This window comes from Mesoplodon bidens (genome assembly GCF_964165515.1).
Source record: "Mesoplodon bidens genome assembly, chromosome: X".
Lineage (NCBI taxonomy): Eukaryota > Metazoa > Chordata > Mammalia > Artiodactyla > Ziphiidae > Mesoplodon > Mesoplodon bidens.
The window spans coordinates 128574479-128595561 of record NC_138163.1 but is presented as its reverse complement, the minus strand read 5'-3'; the positions used below and the strand labels follow the sequence as shown (position 1 = coordinate 128595561).

Sequence of the window (21083 nt, the reverse complement as noted above, 5' to 3'; positions counted from 1 at the left end):
ATTAATGATTACCCTCTTCCACACTGGTGGAAGCATACCCCTTGTGCAGGGTTCACCTTGCACAGTAAAAAAAAAAAAAAAAAAACAGGCAGGGGGGCTTCCCTGGTGGCGTAGTGGTTGCGAGTCCGCCTGCCGATGCAGGGGACACGGGTTCGTGCCCTGGTCCGGGAAGATCCCACATGCCACGGAGCGGCTGGGCCCGTGAGCCATGGCCACTGAGCCTGCGCGTCCGGAGCCTGTGCTCCGCAACGGGAGAGGCCACAACAGTGAGAGGCCCGCGTACTGCCAAAAAAAAAGAAAAAGGCAGGGTATGGCCTGACCTCTATTTGGTTGGGTCTAGTTGTTAGAACTGCTGGTGTAATCACTAGTAATAAATGGCTCTAGGTTTATTCTCATTTCAAAAATTACTTTGATATTCAGCTTTGCAAAACGAATTCAGATGTTTAATGCTCCACTGAGAATTAATGGATTCGTTTAATGTTCGAAACCCATGAGCTAAACAGAGTTTATTCTGGGGACCATTATTCAACATTCTGAGGCTCTCCAAAGCACCTATAAAAGAGACACCTTAACAGGTGCCATTAACAACTTTCTACCCTCTAAGATGGTCCTCGGAAACAGAAAATACTAACCGAATCCTCTCCTGGCAATCGCTCCTATTAAGTATGTTTCCTTTGGGTGCTAATTAAATGGATTTTTGCTTTTCCGGATCTGTGAAACTACTCCCTTTCTTATTTAGCTCCTTTAGCTAACCCGTAACTCCACTACTTTGTCTCCTTTATTTTCTTTATATCAAAAAGGGATTCCCAGGGACTTTCCTGGTGGTCCAGTGGTAAAGAATCCACCTTCCAATGAAGGGGATGCAGGCTCAATACCTCGTCGGGAGACTAAGATCCCACATGCTTCAGGGCAACTAAGCTCGCGTGCCACGGCTATAGAGCCCATGTGCCCTGGAGCTCTCCCGCCACAACTAGTGAAGAGAAAACCCGCACACCACAACGAGAGAGAAAGCCACGCGCCTCAACGAAGACCCTGCGTGCCGCAACTAAGACCTGAGCTGCAACTAAGACCCCAAAAATAAATAAATAAAGAATAAATGTTTTTTAAAAGGGAGGGATTCCTGAATCTAGGGCTAGCTACCAAGTATTGCCAGGACTGGAGAGAAAGGCAGGGCTTTTAAATTATGATTAGAGCCAAGAAATGTCACTGGAAGGCAGATGGGGAAAGAAGAGTTGTTGTGCACACTATAGCAACCCTGCCTGTCACTCGTAAGGGGAGAGTAAAAGGGCAAGTCTGCATCTACGAATAGGTTCTACAAATAGCCACTGAACAAAAGTAGCAACTCGCAGGCTTCGCTGCCAACACAAGGATTAGATTCCTTCTTCCCAAGTGAGGAAAGTGCTTGGTTGTACTGGAAAGGGCTCTTGGCTCAAAAAGCCCTTGGAGTAGATGGTGGGATGTTCAGGATATTATGTGGGGGACGTGTCTCTCCAGGTTAGGAAATACAGGACCTTTGAAATTCACATAGTTCTGTGCAAATCCAGGCACCTCCCATAAATCCTCAGAATAGTTTTGAACTGTTCAAAACAAGACAGCAGGGCTTCCCTGGTGGTGCAGTGGTTGAGAGTCCACCTGCCGGTGCAGGGGACATGGGTTCGTGCCCCGGTCCGGGAGGATCCTACATGCCACGGAGCGGCTGGGCCCGTGAGCCATGGCCGCTGAGCCTGTGCGTCCGGAGCCTGTGCTCCGCAACGGGAGAGGCCACAACAGTGAGAGGCCCGCGTACCACAAAAAACAAAAAAAAACAAGACAGCAGGCCCCAAATGGAATTGCTTATGCTAAGCCTCATGTCACCAAACCAAGACTTAATTACATTTTCGGCTCTCCCAGAAACGGAAACTTAAACCAGTCGATAAGGAAATCACCTGATCAGCACTAGTTAGGTAAGCCACCTGATAGACCCCTGCCACCCCCTGAAGGAAAGGAACCCTGCAATAACCAACCTGCTTTTTTGTCCAGAATGACTTCCTGGTTCCTGCTTCCTTCTGCCTATAAAAAGTCCTCCACTTAGTACAGCTCCACAGAGCTCCTTTCTATCTGCTGGACTGGATGCTGTCCTTCAGCAATCGCTGAATAAAGCCAGTAAGATCTTTCAAACGTACTCACTTGAATTTTGTTTTTTATCAGAACTCAAAACAAGGCAAAGATCATACAATGACAAAGAATAAAGATACAGGACAAAATTGAAACAAACTGTAACTTATGTTAGTTATATGATTTTTTGACACTTTAAAAATGTTAACTATCAATCATCAAAAAACAAAATTAAGAAGAACTGTCACTGGGGCATCCCTGCTGGCTCAGTGGTTAAGAATCTGCCTGCCAATGCAGAGAACATGGGTTCGAGCCCTGGTCCGGGAAGATTCCACATGCCGTGGAGCAACTAGGCCCGTGAGCCACAACTACTGAGCCTGCGCGTCTGGAGCCTGTGCTCCACAACAAGAGAGGCCGCGATAGTGAGAGGCCCGCGCACCGTGATGAAGAGTGGCCCCCGCTTGCCACAACTAGAGAAAGCCCTCGCACAGAAACGAAGATGCAACACAGCAAAAATTAATTAATTAATTAATAAACTCCTACCCCCAACATCTTTAAAAAAAAAAAAGAACAATAACTGAGAATAATGATGAGTGTCCGTCCATTAAAAGAGAACAAATTAGGGCTTCCCTGGTGGCGCAGTGGTTGAGAGTCCGCCTGCCGATGCAGGGGACGCGGGTTCGTGCCCCGGTCCGGGAAGATCCCACGTGCCGCAGAGCGGCTAGGCCCGTGAGCCATGGCCGCTGAGCCTGTGCGTCCGGAGCCTGCGCTCCGCAAGGGGAGAGGCCACAACAGTGAGAGGCCCGCATAACGCAAAAAAAAAAAAAAAAAAAAAAAAAAAAGAGAACAAATTAAAGCTAGATGACACATCTTTACCAACACCTCAGCAACGCACATGACAGGTCTCTTAAAAAAAAAAAAGAAAAGAAAAAAGAAAATACAGATCTAAACCCACAATCTGAAGCCAGTTTAGGGCCCAAGACTTTTTTTTTCTTGTGCCTCTTCTCAGCTGGTGAGTTGCTTCTTCCCATCAGAACCACCAACGGAAAAGTCACGTGCTCAACATGCTCACAGGCTTAGATTCGATAATAATCTTCAGCCCTTCTTCTTTGTGTCAAAGATTCTTCCCTCTTCCTGACACCATTGATTCCTTCAAGGCAGAGCAAAAAGAGAAGCACAGTCTGATGATTTTGCTGCAAGAGGCCTTGTGACTCTTTTCCCCTCTCATCAGTTTTTTGTTTGTTTGTTTGACAGCTGGCTCTTTGGTTTCTCAATCTTGCATTTAGAATGTGTGCGAGCGCTAATGTGAAAGCAATGCTTAGATGTTCATGTTACACAAAATTCTCTGCTGACCCTTCTGGCAACCATCTCGAACAGGACTAAATGAAAACTCTTTTCTTGTTGGACTTGCAGTTGCTGTTTAAGCTTCTTTGAATATAACTTTCCAAACACATGTCAATAGGCTCTCACAAGTTTTGCTGAAGAAAAATAGGAAGCGATGGATCTAAAGTTGTTCATGCTTATTTGCATTGCTCCGAGAAATCATTTCATTTCAGAGAGTTTTCATTCAGTGACCTGATCCTTTTTTCACTTTGGCAGGGTCAATGACTCTGGAGATAAACATGCTCATTGGCAACTGGGCCAATGCATGTGAACAACTGAACCTAACAGATTTCCTGAAGTTCTTGGAAATGAGGTCTTTGCGATCTTTACTGAAGCTCTTCTTAAAAATAGTCTGCCGGGGCCTCCCTGGTGGCGCAGTGGTTGAGAGTCCGGCTGCCGATGCAGGGGATACGGGTTCGTGCCCCGGTCCGGGAGGATCCCATATGCCGCGGAGCGGCTGGGCCCGTGAGCCATGGCCGCTGAGCCTGCGCGTCCGGAGCCTGTGCTCCGCAACGGGAGAGGCCACAACAGTGAGAGGCCCACGTACCGCAAAAAAAAAAAAAAAAAAAAATAGTCTGCCCTCTGCTATTGCCTGGTATTTTTTTAAAATAAAGAACATGGTTGATTTTATTTTGTTGATTTATTAAAATGCTGCTTATAAAACTTATATTCCATAATAAGAGTTCTGATTGGGATGCTATAATAATAAGAACTAATACTTTTGGAGAGCTCACTATGTGTGGCTTACAGTGCTAAGCACTTTAAATATATTATCTCACTTAATCATTGTGCCCAACCTACACAATATGTACTATCATTGTTCCCTCTTTACTGTTGAAGAAAGTAAGGCACACAGAGGTGACAACAGTTGGCCAAGCTTATAAAAGTAGTGAGCGACCGGGCTAAGATTCCAACCCAAGCACAATGGATCCAAAACTGCGATTCTACCCATCTCCCCTGTCTTGCAAGGTGAGAGTCACTTAAACAAGAAATGCCAGTAGAATAAGAAATTGGAAGTTATGATTTGTGTGCTCTCAGGCTGGTCATGAGAAGCACCATGAAGAAACTAATGTAAAGAAGTTCCATACCTTTAGGAAATGCATCTTACCCATCCTTGTTTCTCCCACAGGCTTTTTGGGTACCATAAGAGTGCCTCTCACAGAATAAGCGGGCAGTCAGTATTGGGAGCATTGCCCCACACTAGAAGCTGGTCACTCACATCCTTGTTCTCCGCTCACTCCATCTTCACCCCTCTGTAATTTGCAAGTCTGGTCTGGAACCAGTAGCTACGAAACCGGGCATTCTCTCCTCAGGCAGACCCTGAGGACAACCCATGACCCACAGTCACACATCTGTGCTACGCTCTGTCACTACCTCTAGCTCCCTGTTCATCCTCAGCAGGGATCGTGGAAGCTGATGTTCAAGGTAGATTAAAAGACAAAATCTTGAGCACCTTTGCTGTTCAGCCCTGGGATGGGAAGTCTCAGGCCCCTTTCCGCAGAAGAGGGGAGGGATGCTGAACAAGGGTTAGGATTGCCTTCCCTCTGTCCTGGTGAGCTTTTCATTCCTTCAAGTCAAGGTATCTCAAGTTTTTTGTTTTTGTTTTTTTGGTCTTTATTTTACTTATTTAAAAAATTTTTAAAATTTTATATTGGACTACAGTTGATTAACAATGCTGTGTTAGTTTCAGGTGTACAGCAAAGTGATTCAGTTATACATACACAGTATCTATTCTTTTTCAGATTCTTTTCCCATTTACGTCATTACACAGTATTGAGCAGAGCTCCCTGTGCTATACAGTAGTTCCTTCTTGGTTACCCATTTAAAATATAGCAGTGTGTACATGTCAATTAAAGTTTGTTCCTCTCTTCTTCTTCATGTTGTCAGGACTATTTGTAGCTTAGCAGTCTCAAAATTAAAATAGCAGATCAGAATGAGACCAAAGAGTGACAATTACTTTCCAATGCCTCCCAGGACAGCCTGGGAACTTGCAGAAATGCAGATTCTCAGATCCCACCCAAGACCTACTGAATCAGACCCACTAAGGGTGGAGGCCTGCAATCTCTGTTTTTAATGTTCTCCTGGTGATTCTGATGCACTGTCAAGTTTGAGAACCACTGGCACAGATTCATGATTTTCAACCCTGACTGCATATTAAAAATCACCTTGGGAGTTTTAAAAGTCCCAAATTCCAGGCTACATGACAGACTAATTAGACTTTCTGGGGCTGAGACATAGACATAAGAATCTCTTAAAGCTCTCCAGGTAATTCCAGTGTGGAGCCGACGTTCTGAACCAGTGGGTTTGTACAAGGTTCCTCAACTGTGACAACACTGACATTTTGAGGCAGATCATTCTTTATTGTCAGGGCTCTTCTGTTCGTTGTAGGATGCTCCTAAGCATGCCAGGCCTCTGTCCAACAGCACCCCTCTCTCAGCTGTCACAGCCAAAAGTGTATCCAGACATTACCAAACGCCCCTGGTGGCGGAATGGGGGTGGGGGCAAAATCACTCCCAGTTAGGAATCACTGGGTTAGAGGTCATCATTCTCTCTGCAAGAATGATTATAGGCCAATACACATCACAATTATCTGCAGGGCTTATTTAAAAAGCAGATTATTAAGCCCCAGCAGGCCTCCTGAATCAGAATCCTCCAGGAAATCAGGCAGCTTGAGCGTCTGAAATTCTCAAGTACCTTCAAGGTGGAGAACGACTGAATTGAGTATTTCTTCTTAAAAGCAAATTGAATTTGATGTCGGTGCTTAGGAAAGCAAAATTCGGCGTTTGGAATCCTTGTTCTTGATCACAGGTGGAAGTGAATTGATTTATGTTTCTTCCAAACATTCCAGCTTAGCCAGACAGACCTACTTGGAGAGTTTAGCCATCTCCCTGATGTGCACTGAGATAAAGTAAAACTCTAAAATTTCCATCTGGGCTTCCCTGGTGGCACAGTGGTTAAGAATCCGCCTGCCAATGCAGGGGACACGGGTTTGAGCCCTGGACCAGGAACATCCCACATGCTGTGGAACAACTAAGCCTGTGCGCCACAACTACTGAGTCTGCTTTCCAGAGCCCGCGAGCCACAACTACTGAGCCCCCGAGCCACTGCTACTGAGTCTGTGTGCCACACTTACTGAAGCCCGCACGCCTAGAGCCTGTGCTCTGCAACAAGAGAAGCCACCGCAATGAGAAGCCTGCACACCGCAACCAAGAGTAGCCCCCGCTCACCGCAACTAGAGAACGCCCGCGCACAGCAACGAAGACCCAACGCAGCCAAAAATAAATAAATAAATTTATAAAAAAATAAAATTTCCATCTAGTGACAGTAGTGTCATGTTTTGTGTGAATGAGTATTTCAGCATCTGCACAGTAACTTTTTATAGAGATTCTTGACTGTTAAAGGACATTTACTGTGAACGTCGATTCAGACATCTTGAAAGTCACGAATTACAGGGTGAGAGGAGTTTGCAACATTGATTCCAGTTTACTTAAGGGTATGAACAGCACTGATGACCATTTTTCTTAACAATTCTGGTCTTGGGTGTTCTGTCTATGGATGCTATCACCCCCTTAACTAATTTTTTAATATTTTTGGAGAGCTTCTCGGCCATGTTCCAAGCATGCATCTACTTCTGATTGCTTTTGCTCTGTCCACTGACTGTAGGTGCATGAAACATATTTCTTGGTTTAATAAGAGTTGCCTGTACCTCATCCTCCAGCTTCTGCCCATAATGTCACTTGGAATCATTCCTTCATTCACTCACTATGCAGGGATAACTGTAATAACAAATAGATGCTTTTAGCGGAGCTTCAGACCTCTGACAAAGGCGTCATTTTTCTTTGGAAATTACCAAAGACTTTACAAATGAGGCGGCGTTTAGGCTGGCCTTACACGATGAGCGAGAATTCATCAAGTAGCCAATAGAGGTCTTTTTCGAAGATAAATCTTACATCGTAGAGTAGATGAGAATCTGTTTTTGTGTCTCAAAGAGTCCATAGTACCGTGGCCTGAAATGAAGGGTGCCATTTTCCCAACGATTAAAGTCTCTTATAGGTACATTTAGAAACATAATTTCTCCCAAAGAAGAAAACAAATTGGAGAATGAAATATTCCATATTTTGAAGTGTTACAAAACCAGACAACAGGCCCCAAAAGAAGTGGCTTATGCTAAGCTCCACATCACCAACCCAAGAGTTAGTTACAGTTTTAGCTCTCCCCAAAATGGAATCTTAAAGCAGTCAATCAGGAATCACCTGATCAGCACTAGTTAGGTCATCTGCCCAAAAGGAAAGTCACCTTGCAGTAACCAACCTGCTTTTTTCCGCTACGTAACATCTTTGTTTCCACTCCCTCCTTTCTGTAAGAGTCTTTCATTTTTTCATTTTGTACAGCTCCTCAGAGTTTTCTATCTGCTAAATTGGATGCTCAGTTTGAATCATTGTCGCTTAAATAAACTCAAATTCTTTAATAAGCCTCAGTTTATCTTTTAAGAGTTCGAACACAGTCATGTAAAATTTCAAATGAGGCCAGAGAAACCCAAAACAAAACCAAATCCACCAAAAAGGCCATACATGACTCAGAAACTCCTTTCATTCCAGCCCAGTGATTCTCAGCTGGGGGCAATCGTGATCCCTAGGGAACATCTGGTAATGTCTGGAGACACGGTGTGTATTCACACCTGTGGAATGTGTACATCCTAGAGACGCTGCTAAACATCCTCCGGTGCAGAGAAGAGCCCTGCCAGCCCCCACACAAAGAGTGCTCCAATCCAAAAGGTCAGCAGTGCCGAGGATGAGAAACTCGGTTCTAGCCCACACCGTATGGCTAAGGGGACATTTATTTAAACTGCCGTGCTTGGTCGAATGGAAATCAGTCCTGCTCTGCTCTTTGTTCCTTAGACGGTTTAAATGATGACATGTAAAATTTACCTTGTTCCGCCCTCACTGCTGCACAGTTCCATCTATAAACAGGGTCCTCATGAACTTAGGACACTGCACACTCATGTGAACTTAATAATTTGAGTTGAGGGAAAATAAGATAAGAATCCAAGGCTGGGGGCCCATCACTGTTGGCGCAACATAAATATTTATGAAAGTACATTCCACCGCGAGTGCATGTGTCTAGAAGAGAATTGCTTCATGCAGCTGTAAGAAGAAGCAAGGTTTTCTAAATACAGCCTGTATTATTTGAAATGAGTAGCCTTACATTTGTGCCAGGTAGAAATAGCGCAAGAATTTCATATTCAGTCAGCAAACATGCAAAGAACAGGGGGTGGGGAACAAGAGTGTCTCTGTCTAAAACTCTATTTTTCAGTTTAGTAGTCACTAACCACATGTGGCTGTTGAGTACTTAGAATGTGGTGAGTCCAGCTTAGATGTGCTATAAATATAAAATACATACTGGCTTTCAAAGACTTAGTCCAGAAAAAAGAATGCAAAATATCTCAACAATATTTAGTTTGATTACAAGTTGAAGTAATTTTTCAATATACTGGGTTAAATAAAATATATTATTAAAATTAATTTGGCCTAATTTTTAATGGGGCTACTAGAAAATTTTTAATTTTGTATATATATATAAAATATACTAATATATTATATATTATGTATTTCTATTGGACAGCACTGTTCTAAAAGCACACATTTCTTCCTGCCGTTGTTTTTAAATCCTATTGTGATGTTGCTCCTGAAAAATCTGAGAGTTCAGATTTCTAACAGGTGTGTCCTTCAATCACCAGGCCACTGGTTCTCAACCCTGGTTGCACATGGAAATCATGCTGGAGACCTGTTAAAAATTACTGATGCTTGGACAACCATCAGCAAAAACAAAGCAACAAAACTCTAGACCTAAATCCCACATCTTATACAAAAATTGACTCAAAATGGATCAACAGATTTAAATGTAAAATGTCAAACTATAAACTTGTAGAAGAAAACATAGGGGAAGAACTTCAGGATCTAGGGCTAGGCAGCAAGTTCTTAGACTTTATACCGTAAGCACCATCCATAAAGGGAAAAATGGATAAATTGGACTCATGAAAATTAAAAGCTTTTGTTCTGTGAAAGCCCACTGAAGAAGACAAACCACAGATTGGGAGAAAATATTGGCAAACCGCATATCTAGACTACCCAGAGAAGGCTCAAACTCAACAGTAAAAATACAAATCATCTAATGAGAGTATGGGCAAAAGACATGAACAGATATTTCACTGAAGGAGGATACAAAGATGGCAAATCAGCACATGAAAAGACATTCATCATCATCAGCCATTAGCGAAATGCAAATTACAACCACTGCACTGGAACCTACAATGATCTCAATACAAATTTCAATTTTAAAAAGTACTACCACCCCCCTTCCCATCCTCCCACTCCTGTAGACTCTCATTTAAGTGGTCTAGAGTATGGCCTGGGCATTGAGAGTTTAAAATCTCCCCTCGTGATTTTAATGTGTGGCTAAGGTTAAGGACAAGTCTTCGGGGATAAAGAATGTAGCTTAATAGGAATTGATAAAATAGAGCCTGAAGGCAGGTGAGGGAAGGTACTGACTTGGAGCTTTCTGATTGAGGGTTATCTTCACACTCAGTCCCCAAATAAGAGAATGCGGCCTGTTTTCAGGATGTTTTATGTTCCAGCATAATGTCTAGCCAGAGACACAGCTATTTCTATCCACTGGAAAGAACAGGATTTGGGCAAACTGACCAGGTGGGATTAAATTGTGATGCCTTCTTATATTCTCTCACCTTCTGAAACCGAGCGGGGCCCTGTGAGGCTCCCAGGCATGGAGACCTCTTTTTGGTCCCTCTTTCTTGTAGGCAAGACACCAGCCTCCATGACCTTCCCTGAGTTCCAAAGGACACATTAGAACAGTTCCTAATCAAGGGAGGAACAGCTAAGAAACCACCTGAGGCCAGATTAAAGGGACCAGAGAAGCTCATGAAGATCAGGAGACCCACCACCTGAGACCCTGCACACACCCTAATCTTGTCAGCAACCCCACTCTTGGGAAGCATTGCTATAAAACTCATCAAATCCTCCTGTGTTGGGACACATAGTTTTTCGAGGCAGGAGCCTGCTGTGTCCCCCTTTGCCTGGCAAAGCAATCCTTTACTACTTCACCCAAACCTCTGTCTCCAAGATTCGATTTGGCACCAGTGTACAGAGAGGCCATACTCTTTGGCACAAAGATTATTTTGAGAGACAGGAGGCACAGGAGAAGTTCTGAAGACAGAGTAGAAGTTACCTTCTTGTAAGGGACATTTACATTTACAAGGAAAGTCTCTATTTGTAAGGGGGTCTCCCTCTCTCTACCAGGAAGATAAAGATGACTAAATCACCAGAAACTCATCAATGGAGAAGGCACTGCCTTAGTCTTCGTAACAAAACTTACCCTTGTTTACCGTGCTTTTCCTGGTCACCTCCCATAACTGGACTCCCTCTCCCCCCCACTTTTCTTTTGTCTTTAGCAGAAGGTGGTATTTAAAGTGATGACTTAGGCCATCTCAAGGCCACCTCAAGGAGTTATTCATTTTCCTTGGGTATTTCCCATGTATACATGAGGTATACATGTCAATAAACTTCTCTTTGTATTTCTCTTGTTAAACTTTTATCACAGGGTCTCAGCTAAGAACTCGGAAGGGTTGAGGGAAATTATTTTTCCTTCCCTACAGCTAGGAAATTTGATGATCACTGTTTTAGGCCACTGGCTCTCAACCTTGCCTGCAAGTTGGAATTACTTATGGGAGCTTTTCAGTATCCTGACGCCTGAGAGCCAAAGACCCTGATTTAATTGCTCTGGGGTGTGGTCAGGTCAGCTGGATTTTTAAAGCTCCCCGAGGGCTTCTAACATGGAGTCAAGATAGAAAACCACTAGTTTAGGTATTCAGCTTCACTTATCTTCAACAGCGCTATCTTTACGGAGCAGGACCCTGTGGGGCTCCTGGGCACGAAAGCCCTTCCGTGTCCCCCAGTTTCTTGATTACAGGCAATAGGCTTCATTCAGCCCCCCTGACCTTCCCTGAGTTCCAACAGGTCGGTGCTAATTAGGGAAGGGAGGGGAGACAAGGGAGGAACAGTCAAGAGAAACAACAGTGCAGCCTTGGGGCAGGGGCCTGGTTCCCCTCAAGGGACACACATAACAATATCTTTGAGCTGTTTTGCAGATACTGAAACCCCCGCCAGGTGGGAGAAGTTAACTGCGTGCTGCCCACAAGCACGTAGACCCCAGACCACCTGGAACCAGAAGGTTGATGATGCTGACGCCCACTTACCTCCCCACCAGCCAATCAGAAGAACGTCCACGAGCTGATCACACCCTCTCTGAACCATTATTGTCAAACTCCTGACTACCCCCTCCAGGTCGGGACACACAGTTTTGAGGGCATTAGCCTGCTGTGTCCCCCTTTGCCTGGCAAAGCCATAAAGCGATTCTTCTCTACTTCACCCAAAACTCTACCTCCAAGATTTAATTCGGTGTTGGGGTACAGAGGCTGGATTTGGCTTCAATATCAGCTGTGTTTTGGCAAACAGGATTCAAGAGTGAATGCTTTCATAGGTTAGGAGAAAACTTTACAGGCTGGGGGGCGGGAGAGAACCTTGTCTGTTTCTCCAAAATCACTGATTACTTTACCTGCTTTTAAGGCTGGGCAACTTTTGCCACTTAGCCTCATTACCAGGGCATAGCACAATATCCCCTTTCCCTTGTGAAATGGATTCACCTATCCTGAGCTCACAAGACCCTTCCTAACCACCCATCCAATGGCCATGTGAATTGACTAAGTCAGTGGTTCGCAATTTGCTGCGTTTTAGAATCTCCTGGAGACTTTTTAAAAATACCAATGCCTGGCCCCCACCCCCAGATGGTCTGATGTAACTGGTCTGGGGTGCAACCTGGGCCTTGGGTGTTTGTTTTTGTTTTGTTTTTTTGCCGTGCCACAAGGCTTGTGGGATCTTCGTTCCCCAACCAGGAATTGAACCCAGGCCCTCGACAGTGGGAACGTGGAGTCCTAACCACTGGACCGCCAGGGAATTCCCAGGGCCTTGGGATTTTTAAGAGTCTCCATGGATCCTAAGGTTCAGCTAAGTTTGAAAACAACTGATCCAACTGAGATTTGATTTACTGTTGGGAAACTGACTTTGCACCAAAAGATCCTAACAAAAATAGTCAACAAGGTAAGCAGGCATGCAGAATGTGTCGTATGTTCAAGCTAAGGACTCCTAAACAATGTGGTGAAGCGTTCATAAATGCAACAGAGAATACTTGTAGGTGAATCATTCCTGGGAACACCGAATTCCAAATCTAAATCGCCCCCTCCCACAGCTAAGAGCCCTACAGTGTATCAGAGTCTCTGGCATGATCTATGCAGAGTTCACGTGCATGCCCAGTTCTACAGACGTGAAGGCAAAGTAGTTCTTCTGCAAAACAGTGACTCTCAACTCATCAACTCTCTACCTCCTGGTGGGCCAATGTTATACCAACATCAAATGCAAATTAAAGATAAACTAATTTAAGTCCTAACTGCCTCTACCTCATCTCCTGAGGGGGGCTGGTGTTTGTGATCACACCTCCAAAGCAGTGTGCCACCTGCGGACTGTCATTTTCATCAGACGTGCCTAATTACACAGCTTCATTTTGAAGCTATCCGCCTGCATTCATTCCCAGGTTCCACAGTAGTGGAAGACATTTTCCCCAGTTAAAATATCCTCTCTGCCCCTTTTCAGAGGACACTTTCAGTTTCCAGATGAGCATCCGAGAGGAGGTGCCACCCCTGGCAGCAATCTTTAGGGAGACTTGGAAGAGAAGTTTAAATAAATGTCATAAGAGAGAATCGGGTGTTTTGCACTATGGTTAAAAGTCCATCCTCTGCCTGCAAGGGATGAATGCCAGAAGATGAGTCACACCAAGTGGGATGTGAATGTGAATAGCAAGGAACAGCATGTGACAGGGGCCTTCTGAACCATGGCTAAAGGCAGACAAGTGGGATGAAATCTTGCTGCCTCAGATTTTCTTGGGCTGAGCAACCTGGAAGCAAACACACAGAACAGCTGGGAGACACTGTGGTGGTTTCGCCCAGCTGAGCCCCCTGGAAGCTCTCACCACATGCAGATGGAGATGTGGACTCGAGAAAAATGCGGGTTAGAAGGAAAATGTTACTTCTAAACTTCCCACTGGTTTGCCATGGTCCTCTTCCCACACAAAGGGCAGTCTGTCCTGTGGTAAACAGATGACTCAGCCAGGGAATAGAATGACTCTGGGAGGAACGTTCAGCCGGGAAGCTCAGGAGATTCTGCTGGCAAACCTGTGTCTCCAGGTTACAGCCAGAAATAGAGAGACGAGAAGCAATTGCATTTCATGAAGCCCACTGGCTTTTCCGTACTGAGTTTCAGATTCCAGTACAATTAAAAATCTATACCAGTGGTTCTCACACTTCAGCGTGCATCAGAATCCCCTGGAGAGCCTGTTAAGATGCACCCCCAGTGTTTCAGTGTTTCTGGTTCTGCAGGTCTGTGCTAGGGCCTGAGAATTTGCATCTCTAACAAGCCCCCAGAAGATGCTGATGGGCCAGGGATCATACTCTGCGAGCCACTGCTCTGAGGACAACTCTGGGTATTTTTTAACCACAGAGGATGACTTACACATGACTCTGAGCACTTACCCCCAAGTACCTCTTTCTTCGTAGATATGTGGGACCCCAGTAGGTCAAGTGAGCACAGGATTTGGAGTCACGTGGAAGATGCTGACTGTGGATGCCCATGATGTGACTGGTGCAACAGCAACTTCTGGTTTCATATACAAAACAGCAGCTGACTGCAAAACAAGAAAAATAACATTAAAAAACTGGTGGGAGCATAAAGGGAAATACCAAACCCCACATGCAGAATGCAGAGTGTGTGTGGGACTGGGGAAGGACTCAGAAGATGAAGGGATGTTATTTTGTGGATGAGATGCTCATCTTTTATATGGAAGACAGACCAGCCTTGAGGGATGGAGCAGGAGGGTTTTGGTTATTTACTAATTTCATGATTATTAATACCCACAGGGTGCACAGGGCTGTGCTGAGTTCCACATCTGAAAGAATAGCATAGTTGGGAGGTTTGTGATGTTGGGATATGGTGCCAGTGGAAGTGGAGTTCATCTTCCCTGAATTTTTAAATTTGGGACTTGACCACTGTTTATTGGTCAGCCAGAGCTGGTTTTAGTCAGACTGTCCTAGATGCAGGAGAATGGATTTAATGATGTCTCAAGTGCTATTTCTTCTTTAGGTAAAGAAAGCATGTAAAGGAAAGTCAGTGCTTCAAGGGGAAGCTATGCTATGTCTATAGCTCACCCTTCCCCATAATCTCATTCTGAGTCTATGAAAGCTATTTAACAACTCTGTAAGCTGGAGATAACTGATAGCAAAACAATTATTGCCTAAAGACATGCAAATGGAGGGTCCAGCAATTTCCCTCCCCCATGGGAAGAAGGAAGAAGTTGGTTTGATCTCTACCATTCAGCAATACCATTCTGATGCTATCCACCTGGAGTTAGGGTGGACTCAGCAGGCTAAGGGCACGGTCCCCAATAAGACTGCCCTCATTTCAGACGCCAGCTGCAAGTCTGGGGGTCCTCAAGCTACCAGCGCTTCTGACTAACTGGCTACAAATTCAGGGAGGCCCACTACTCCTTCAGGTTTGAGAATTCATGAGAATGACTCATGGAACTCAGGAAACCCCTATACCTAAGATTACAGTTTTATGATAACGGATACAAATGAGGACCAGTCAAATGAAGAGACACACAGGGTGAGGTCCGAGAGGGTCTCAAACACAGAGCTACTGTGTTCTCTTCCCGTGGAATCAGGGCATGTCATAGCACACGTGAGGTCACTCACCAGGAAGCTCACTGGAGCCTGGTGTCCTGAGTTTTTACTGGGGTCTCATTACATAGGCATGATTAATTGGATAATTGGCTACATGATTGGACTCAATATCCAGTCCCCCTCCTCTCCCTGAAGGTCCAGCTGACATCACCTGGCTCAAAGCCCCAACCCTCTAATCACAAGGTTGTGTAACAGGGAAGAGTCAATTCTGACTGCATATTGGATCTGTTTCTTTGACTTTGACCTTTGCTTCTCATTGCTTTTGTCATTATAATCACTGTCTATAGCTGCAAGCATACATAATAGCCTGTCACAGGGAACCCCGCCCCTCTGCCTGACTGTTAAACCAAAAGGCCTTTGTTCAACTCACAGAGAGACATTGTGACCCTGCCCACCTGTGAATGGCTGCAGAAAAGAAAAAAAATTAACACATCCCCTCCTATTTTGCAAGATAAATGGCCTTTTTACTTTACTTCCTCACCTCCTCCCCCTCTCTGTTCTATAAAAGAAACTGGCATCCAGACCCCAATAAGATGATTTTGGGGGGACCCTAGTCTGCCATCTTCTACGTCTGCCGGCCTCAGCACCTCATCTCTCCATTCATTGGCCTGTCATGCAGTGAGCAGAGCGAGCCTGGATTCGGTAACGGTTGGTCTAATCACATGAGTCGTCTCCTTAGCATAAACCCAGTTGTGGTCCAAGGACCCACCAGGAATAACAGATGCTTCTATCACTCAGGAAATTCCAAGGATTAAAATTTCCCTCCCAGGAACTATGGGGAGTCAGTCCCCATTTGCATATTCATTTTAATATTCTTGATCCATAAACGTGTCTGTTTTTCAGATGGATGGTTTAAGTGGTTACAACATCACTGGGTTCCTTTGTTTTTAGTTTTACAACTTAGGTATCTGTAGCGGGAGGATACTTGGAACTGATCTTGGATCACCCCATCATTTTGTGGTTAAGAACCCAATGCCAAGAGATAAGTGACATGCCCTGGGGCCTCACAGCCGGGTGGAGCTGACCTGGTGTTACCGAGTCCAAGCTCGCTCTGCTCGCCACATGACAGGCCAATAAATCAGAGACGAGGTGTTGAGACAAGGAAGATGACTTTATCCGGAAAGCCGGCAGACCGAGAAGATGGCAGACTAGAGTCTCAAAATAACCGTCTTATCGGGGTTTGGATGCCAGTTTCTTTTATAGCGGGGGGGGGGGGAGATGAGGACGTAAAGTAAAAAGGTCATAAGATTTGAAAGCTTCCCCTGGAATGGCCAGCCTCAGGGAGGGAATGTGTTAATTTCTTCTTGTCTGTAGCCATTCACAGGTGGACAGGGTCCGGATGTTTCCCTGAACAAAGGCACTTTGGTTTAACATTCAGGCCGAGGGGCAGGGTTCTCCGAGGCAGGCCATTACGTATAGACAGTATCCTTTCAGTGAACCAAAGCAATGGGAAGCACTGGTTAAAGTAAAAGAAACAGATCCGGGGCTTCCCTGGTGGCGCAGTGGTTGAGGGTCCGCCTGCCGATGCAGGGGACACGGGTTCGTGCCCCTGTCCGGGAAGATCCCACATGCCGTGGAGCGGCTGGGCCCGTGAGCCATGGCCGCTGAGCCTGCGCGTCCGGAGCCTGTGCTCCGCAACGGGAGAGGCCACAACGGTGAGAGGCCCGTGTACCGCAAAAAAAAGAAAAAAGAAAAGAAAGAAACAGATCCAACATGTAGTCAGATTTGGCTCTTCCCTGTTACACTGGGATTGGAATTTCTGCTTCCAGACTCAGACTCTAAGTTGTGTTTGTAGAAGGGAAAAATAATTTTCCCTCTGCCCTTCTAGGTATTGATTCTTGGCTGAGAGCCCCGTAATAAAAGACAGATTAACAGGATAAAAACAAACCGCAGTTTAACAGCCTGTACACATGGGAGAGACCCAGCAAAACTGAGTAGCTCCCCAAAAGGGTCCAAGCCACCACTTTAAATACCATCTTCAGCTAAAGACAGAAGATGTCGGGTTGAGGGGAGTGGGTTAAGGGGAGGTTTTCAGGCAAAGCACAGTAAACAAGGGTAAAACTGTTATGCAGATTTCAATGGATGCCTTTGCCACTGATAGAGCTTCTAGAGACTTAGAGTCATCCTCCTCTTCCTGGTACAGACAGGGAGACACCTTAACAAATGGAGATTTCCCTTATACATGTTAATGTCTCTAATAAAAGGGTAACTTCTACTCTGCTTTCAGAGCTTCTCCTGTGTCCGCTGTTTCTTAACAATAATCAGGTCAAAGTAATCCTTACGCCAAAGAGGCATATTTTGGGGTGGCATATTCTGCTCTCCTTCATGGTCCTCGTGAGCAAAGTGTTCCCCTCTCTACCCTTCCCCAGACTCCCTGAAGAGAACACCACCCAAGTCCTGATTTACTCCAGTTAGGAACTCTCTGCTCGTCCACTCTGACTCTTCCTTTAGATCAAGAACCTGTAACTGAGCAGGACCCCATGGGGACCTTCCCCCACGTCCTCTGCTTTAGCTTCTCTCTGAAGCACCTAGATAATAGCATTTGATGCACAATCCCTGAGTTGTTTTGCACATGTAAAAAAAACCCTCCCCCTCCCCAACAAATGGAAGAACTACTTGACGACCATGAGCACAGAGCCCCAGGCCTCCTGGAGCCTAAGGTCTGATCATGTGAACCCCTGTGACACCACCCTGCTACTGCACCATCAGAGAATTGTGCACAAGCTGATCACAGACCCTGTGACACCACCCCTCACCTGGCTTTTTTTTTTTTTTTTGGCGATATGCGGGTCTCTCACTGCTGTGGCCTCTCCCGTTGAGGAGCACAGGCACCGGACGCGCAGGCTCAGCGGCCATGGCTCACGGGCCCAGCCGCTCCGCGGCATGTGGGATCTTCCCAGACCGGGGCACGAACCCGTGTCCCCCGCATCGGCAGGTGGACTCTCAACCACTGCGCCACCAGGGAAGCCCTCACCTGGCTTTTAAAAGTGCTTTGCCGAAACCCTTCGGGGAGCTCAGGGTTTTTTAGGGCATAAGTCACCTGTCTCCTTGCATGGCCTTGCAATAAACCTCTCTCTGCTCCAAACTCCTACGTTTCAGTTTGTTTGGCGTCACTGTGTCTCTCGGGCGCAGGAACTTGCGTTAACAAACCCCTTGGGGGTGAGTGTGGGACCTTGTCCCAATTGGCATCTACATTACCTAAGACAATTGCACTGGCACGTGGAATGTACTTAAAACTGTTTACAAACATAAATGATACTTAATACAAAAGTACGTAAGTGAATAATAGCAAACAATGATGATTAACATTCATAGGACATTGGCTATCTGCATGCAAATAACTTTCCTTGCACTAACACACTTAAAACTCACATCAACTCCACAGATTAGGTACCATTATTATTATCGCTACTTTACAGTTGAGGAAACTGTGGTTCAAAAAGTTTGAAAAACTTACGGAGACAGAAGATGGCAGAGTATGGTCTGTTTGCTTCTTGAGTTGAACTCAACCTCTAGCCCAGCAGTTCTCAAACTTGAGTGTTCATCAGGGTCAGCTGGAGGGCTTGCTAAAACACCTGGGGTGGCTTGTGGAATTTGCATTTCTAGCAAGTTCTCAGGGGATAATGACGATGCAGGCTTAGAGTCCACAGGTGCACCACTGCTCTAGGCTTTGTCCGCCAACCGTGAATAAAAATTAACACAGGGCAACACAACCTAAGAAGAAATGCAGGCCAAGTTTTATACACCGTGAGCAATCTTCTTGTACATTTTACATTTTTCCCAAGCAGACAGGAGCGAGCCAGGTTTACTCTTTCATTGTTTATTAAGCATATGATGGGATTGGGGCGGAGCGTGAAATTAAAGGGATGTCTTCTAGTGTTATTAGGATCTTTCAAGAAATGGGGAAAAAATGCCAGTAACCTATTTCTGTGCAGATTTCAAACCTGAAATATAGGACTGTCTTCAAATCAGAACATTATATCAATTGTGTGTTCTGAGAAAATGATACAGAGGAGCAGAAAGAAGTTATTTGAAACTCTTTTTCTTCTAGCCAAGCCTGTGCCAAACAGGAAGAAGGTGCTGGTGGTGGTGGTGGGTACCTGCAGTGGCCTTTAGGGGAAAAAATAGTCATTGTTTATCAGCCCAAGCCTTTTGTAACATAGCCCCCAGCTGTGACATCGTGGTCAGCTGCTGCTCTGCTGACCACGGTCCACACGATACTCCTAGTCTTTTTCAGTTTCAGGTGAATGGATCTGGACTGTTGGATTAGCTATCAAACACACACTGCAACAATCCTTTAAACAAGCGCCCGCACTGACCAAGGAGGAATCTTTGGAGAGGAAGAGTGGGCCGTTTAAAGTGGTGGTTCTCGAACTTCACTGCAAAATGGCATCACTTGGGGAGCTTTTATAAATCCAAAGCCCGGGCCCTAGCCCAGACCTATTACAATATAATCTCTGCAGGTGGATTCAAGCATTAGCATTTTTGAAGCTGTCCAGGTGATGCCAATGTGCAACCAAGCTCAAGAGTCAGTGTCCTGAAGGGCACTTCTAACATTTTAAATTGCATAGGATTCCCCTGGGGACCTTGCTAAAATGCAGATTCCAACTTAGTAGGTCTGGGGTGGGGCCTGAGATTCTGCATTTCTAACAAGATCCTAGATGGAGCTGATGCCACAATGTATCTCAAGTGCAAGAAAAGCAGCAAAATGACTGGCAAAGTTGTGCTCCATTGAACGCAAAGATCTCCTGTTGCTGAGACCCTCCTACTTGCCTGGAGTCAGAGCAAACCCCAGATAATGTCAGGAGGATGTCTGCTGTTCACCCCATTGAGCGTGTTAATATCCTGTCTTTGGCGAGGAGGCAAGGAAACTCCAAAAACAGCTGAAATACTAATTTCTTTTACCTAGCCTCACTGCATGAAATGTTCCGGATTTCCTGGCATAGAATATCGTGCCCCTCTGGATAGACTGCTGGATTCAATGAGCCCTTAGCAATCCTATGTTTGGCACTGCTCAGTGAAATCAGATTTCAGAGGACATGATATTCTTCCACATGGTGTGCATCCGCCTAAGCCTTGCAAATGCATTTCTAAGTCGTCAGGCATTCCCCTTTCCCTCCACCACCAAAATTCTGTGAAGTGTGTGATTTGCATTGGACATATTATTCAGTGACATCTCCCCTTCCTTCCCACACTAGCTGTTCACCAAATCCCATCATCTTCTTCCCTACTGGCCTACCAATCACAGCCCCCTTTGCTCTTAGGTATGGTCATGTGACTGGACTGTAGCCAATGGAATGTAAGTAGAAATAATGTGCGTGGCATGCAGACCAGGCCCATAAAAATCTCTCCCCATGTGATCTTCTAAGTGCTCTCCCCTCTGCCAACTTTGTGCAAATGAGTTCAGCAACTTGGAAGCCATGTGTTGCAGATGGCAGAGCCACAAGATGGAAAGGGAGCTTCCTGCCAATTAGGAACGTTTCTTTTTGACTTAATGGAGAAATACAGTTCTTTTGTGTTTGAATCATTCCACCTTTTGTAATTCTTTACAGCAGCTAGCCATATTTTAATTAGTATACCTTGCAGCCAACACGGCCTACCTTTCATGGAGCAGAACTTGAGGATGTGGAGAGAAAACCATGGGTCAAATCCAGTTCACAGCATAGCCCCCATCCCATCCTAGAGAGCAAGGTATTTGTCGGAGGACTGGAAGAGGGTCTCCTCCTCCTTGTGGACGCCTCTTGCT

The 21083-nt window shown here is 45.3% G+C and overlaps 1 long non-coding RNA gene across 1 annotated transcript in view; it reads right to left on the bottom strand.

The window, feature by feature from the left end:
* Positions 1 to 19046, bottom strand: part of LOC308608655 — a 32591-nt gene extending 13545 nt beyond the window's left edge. The window contains exons 1-2 of the long non-coding RNA XR_014014206.1: positions 18795 to 19046; positions 14132 to 14283 (exon numbers count right to left, since the gene is read on the bottom strand). This is a non-coding gene — a long non-coding RNA (uncharacterized lncRNA). The remainder of the gene's footprint in view (positions 1 to 14131; positions 14284 to 18794) is intronic.
* Between the last annotated feature and the right edge of the window lie 2037 nt (positions 19047 to 21083).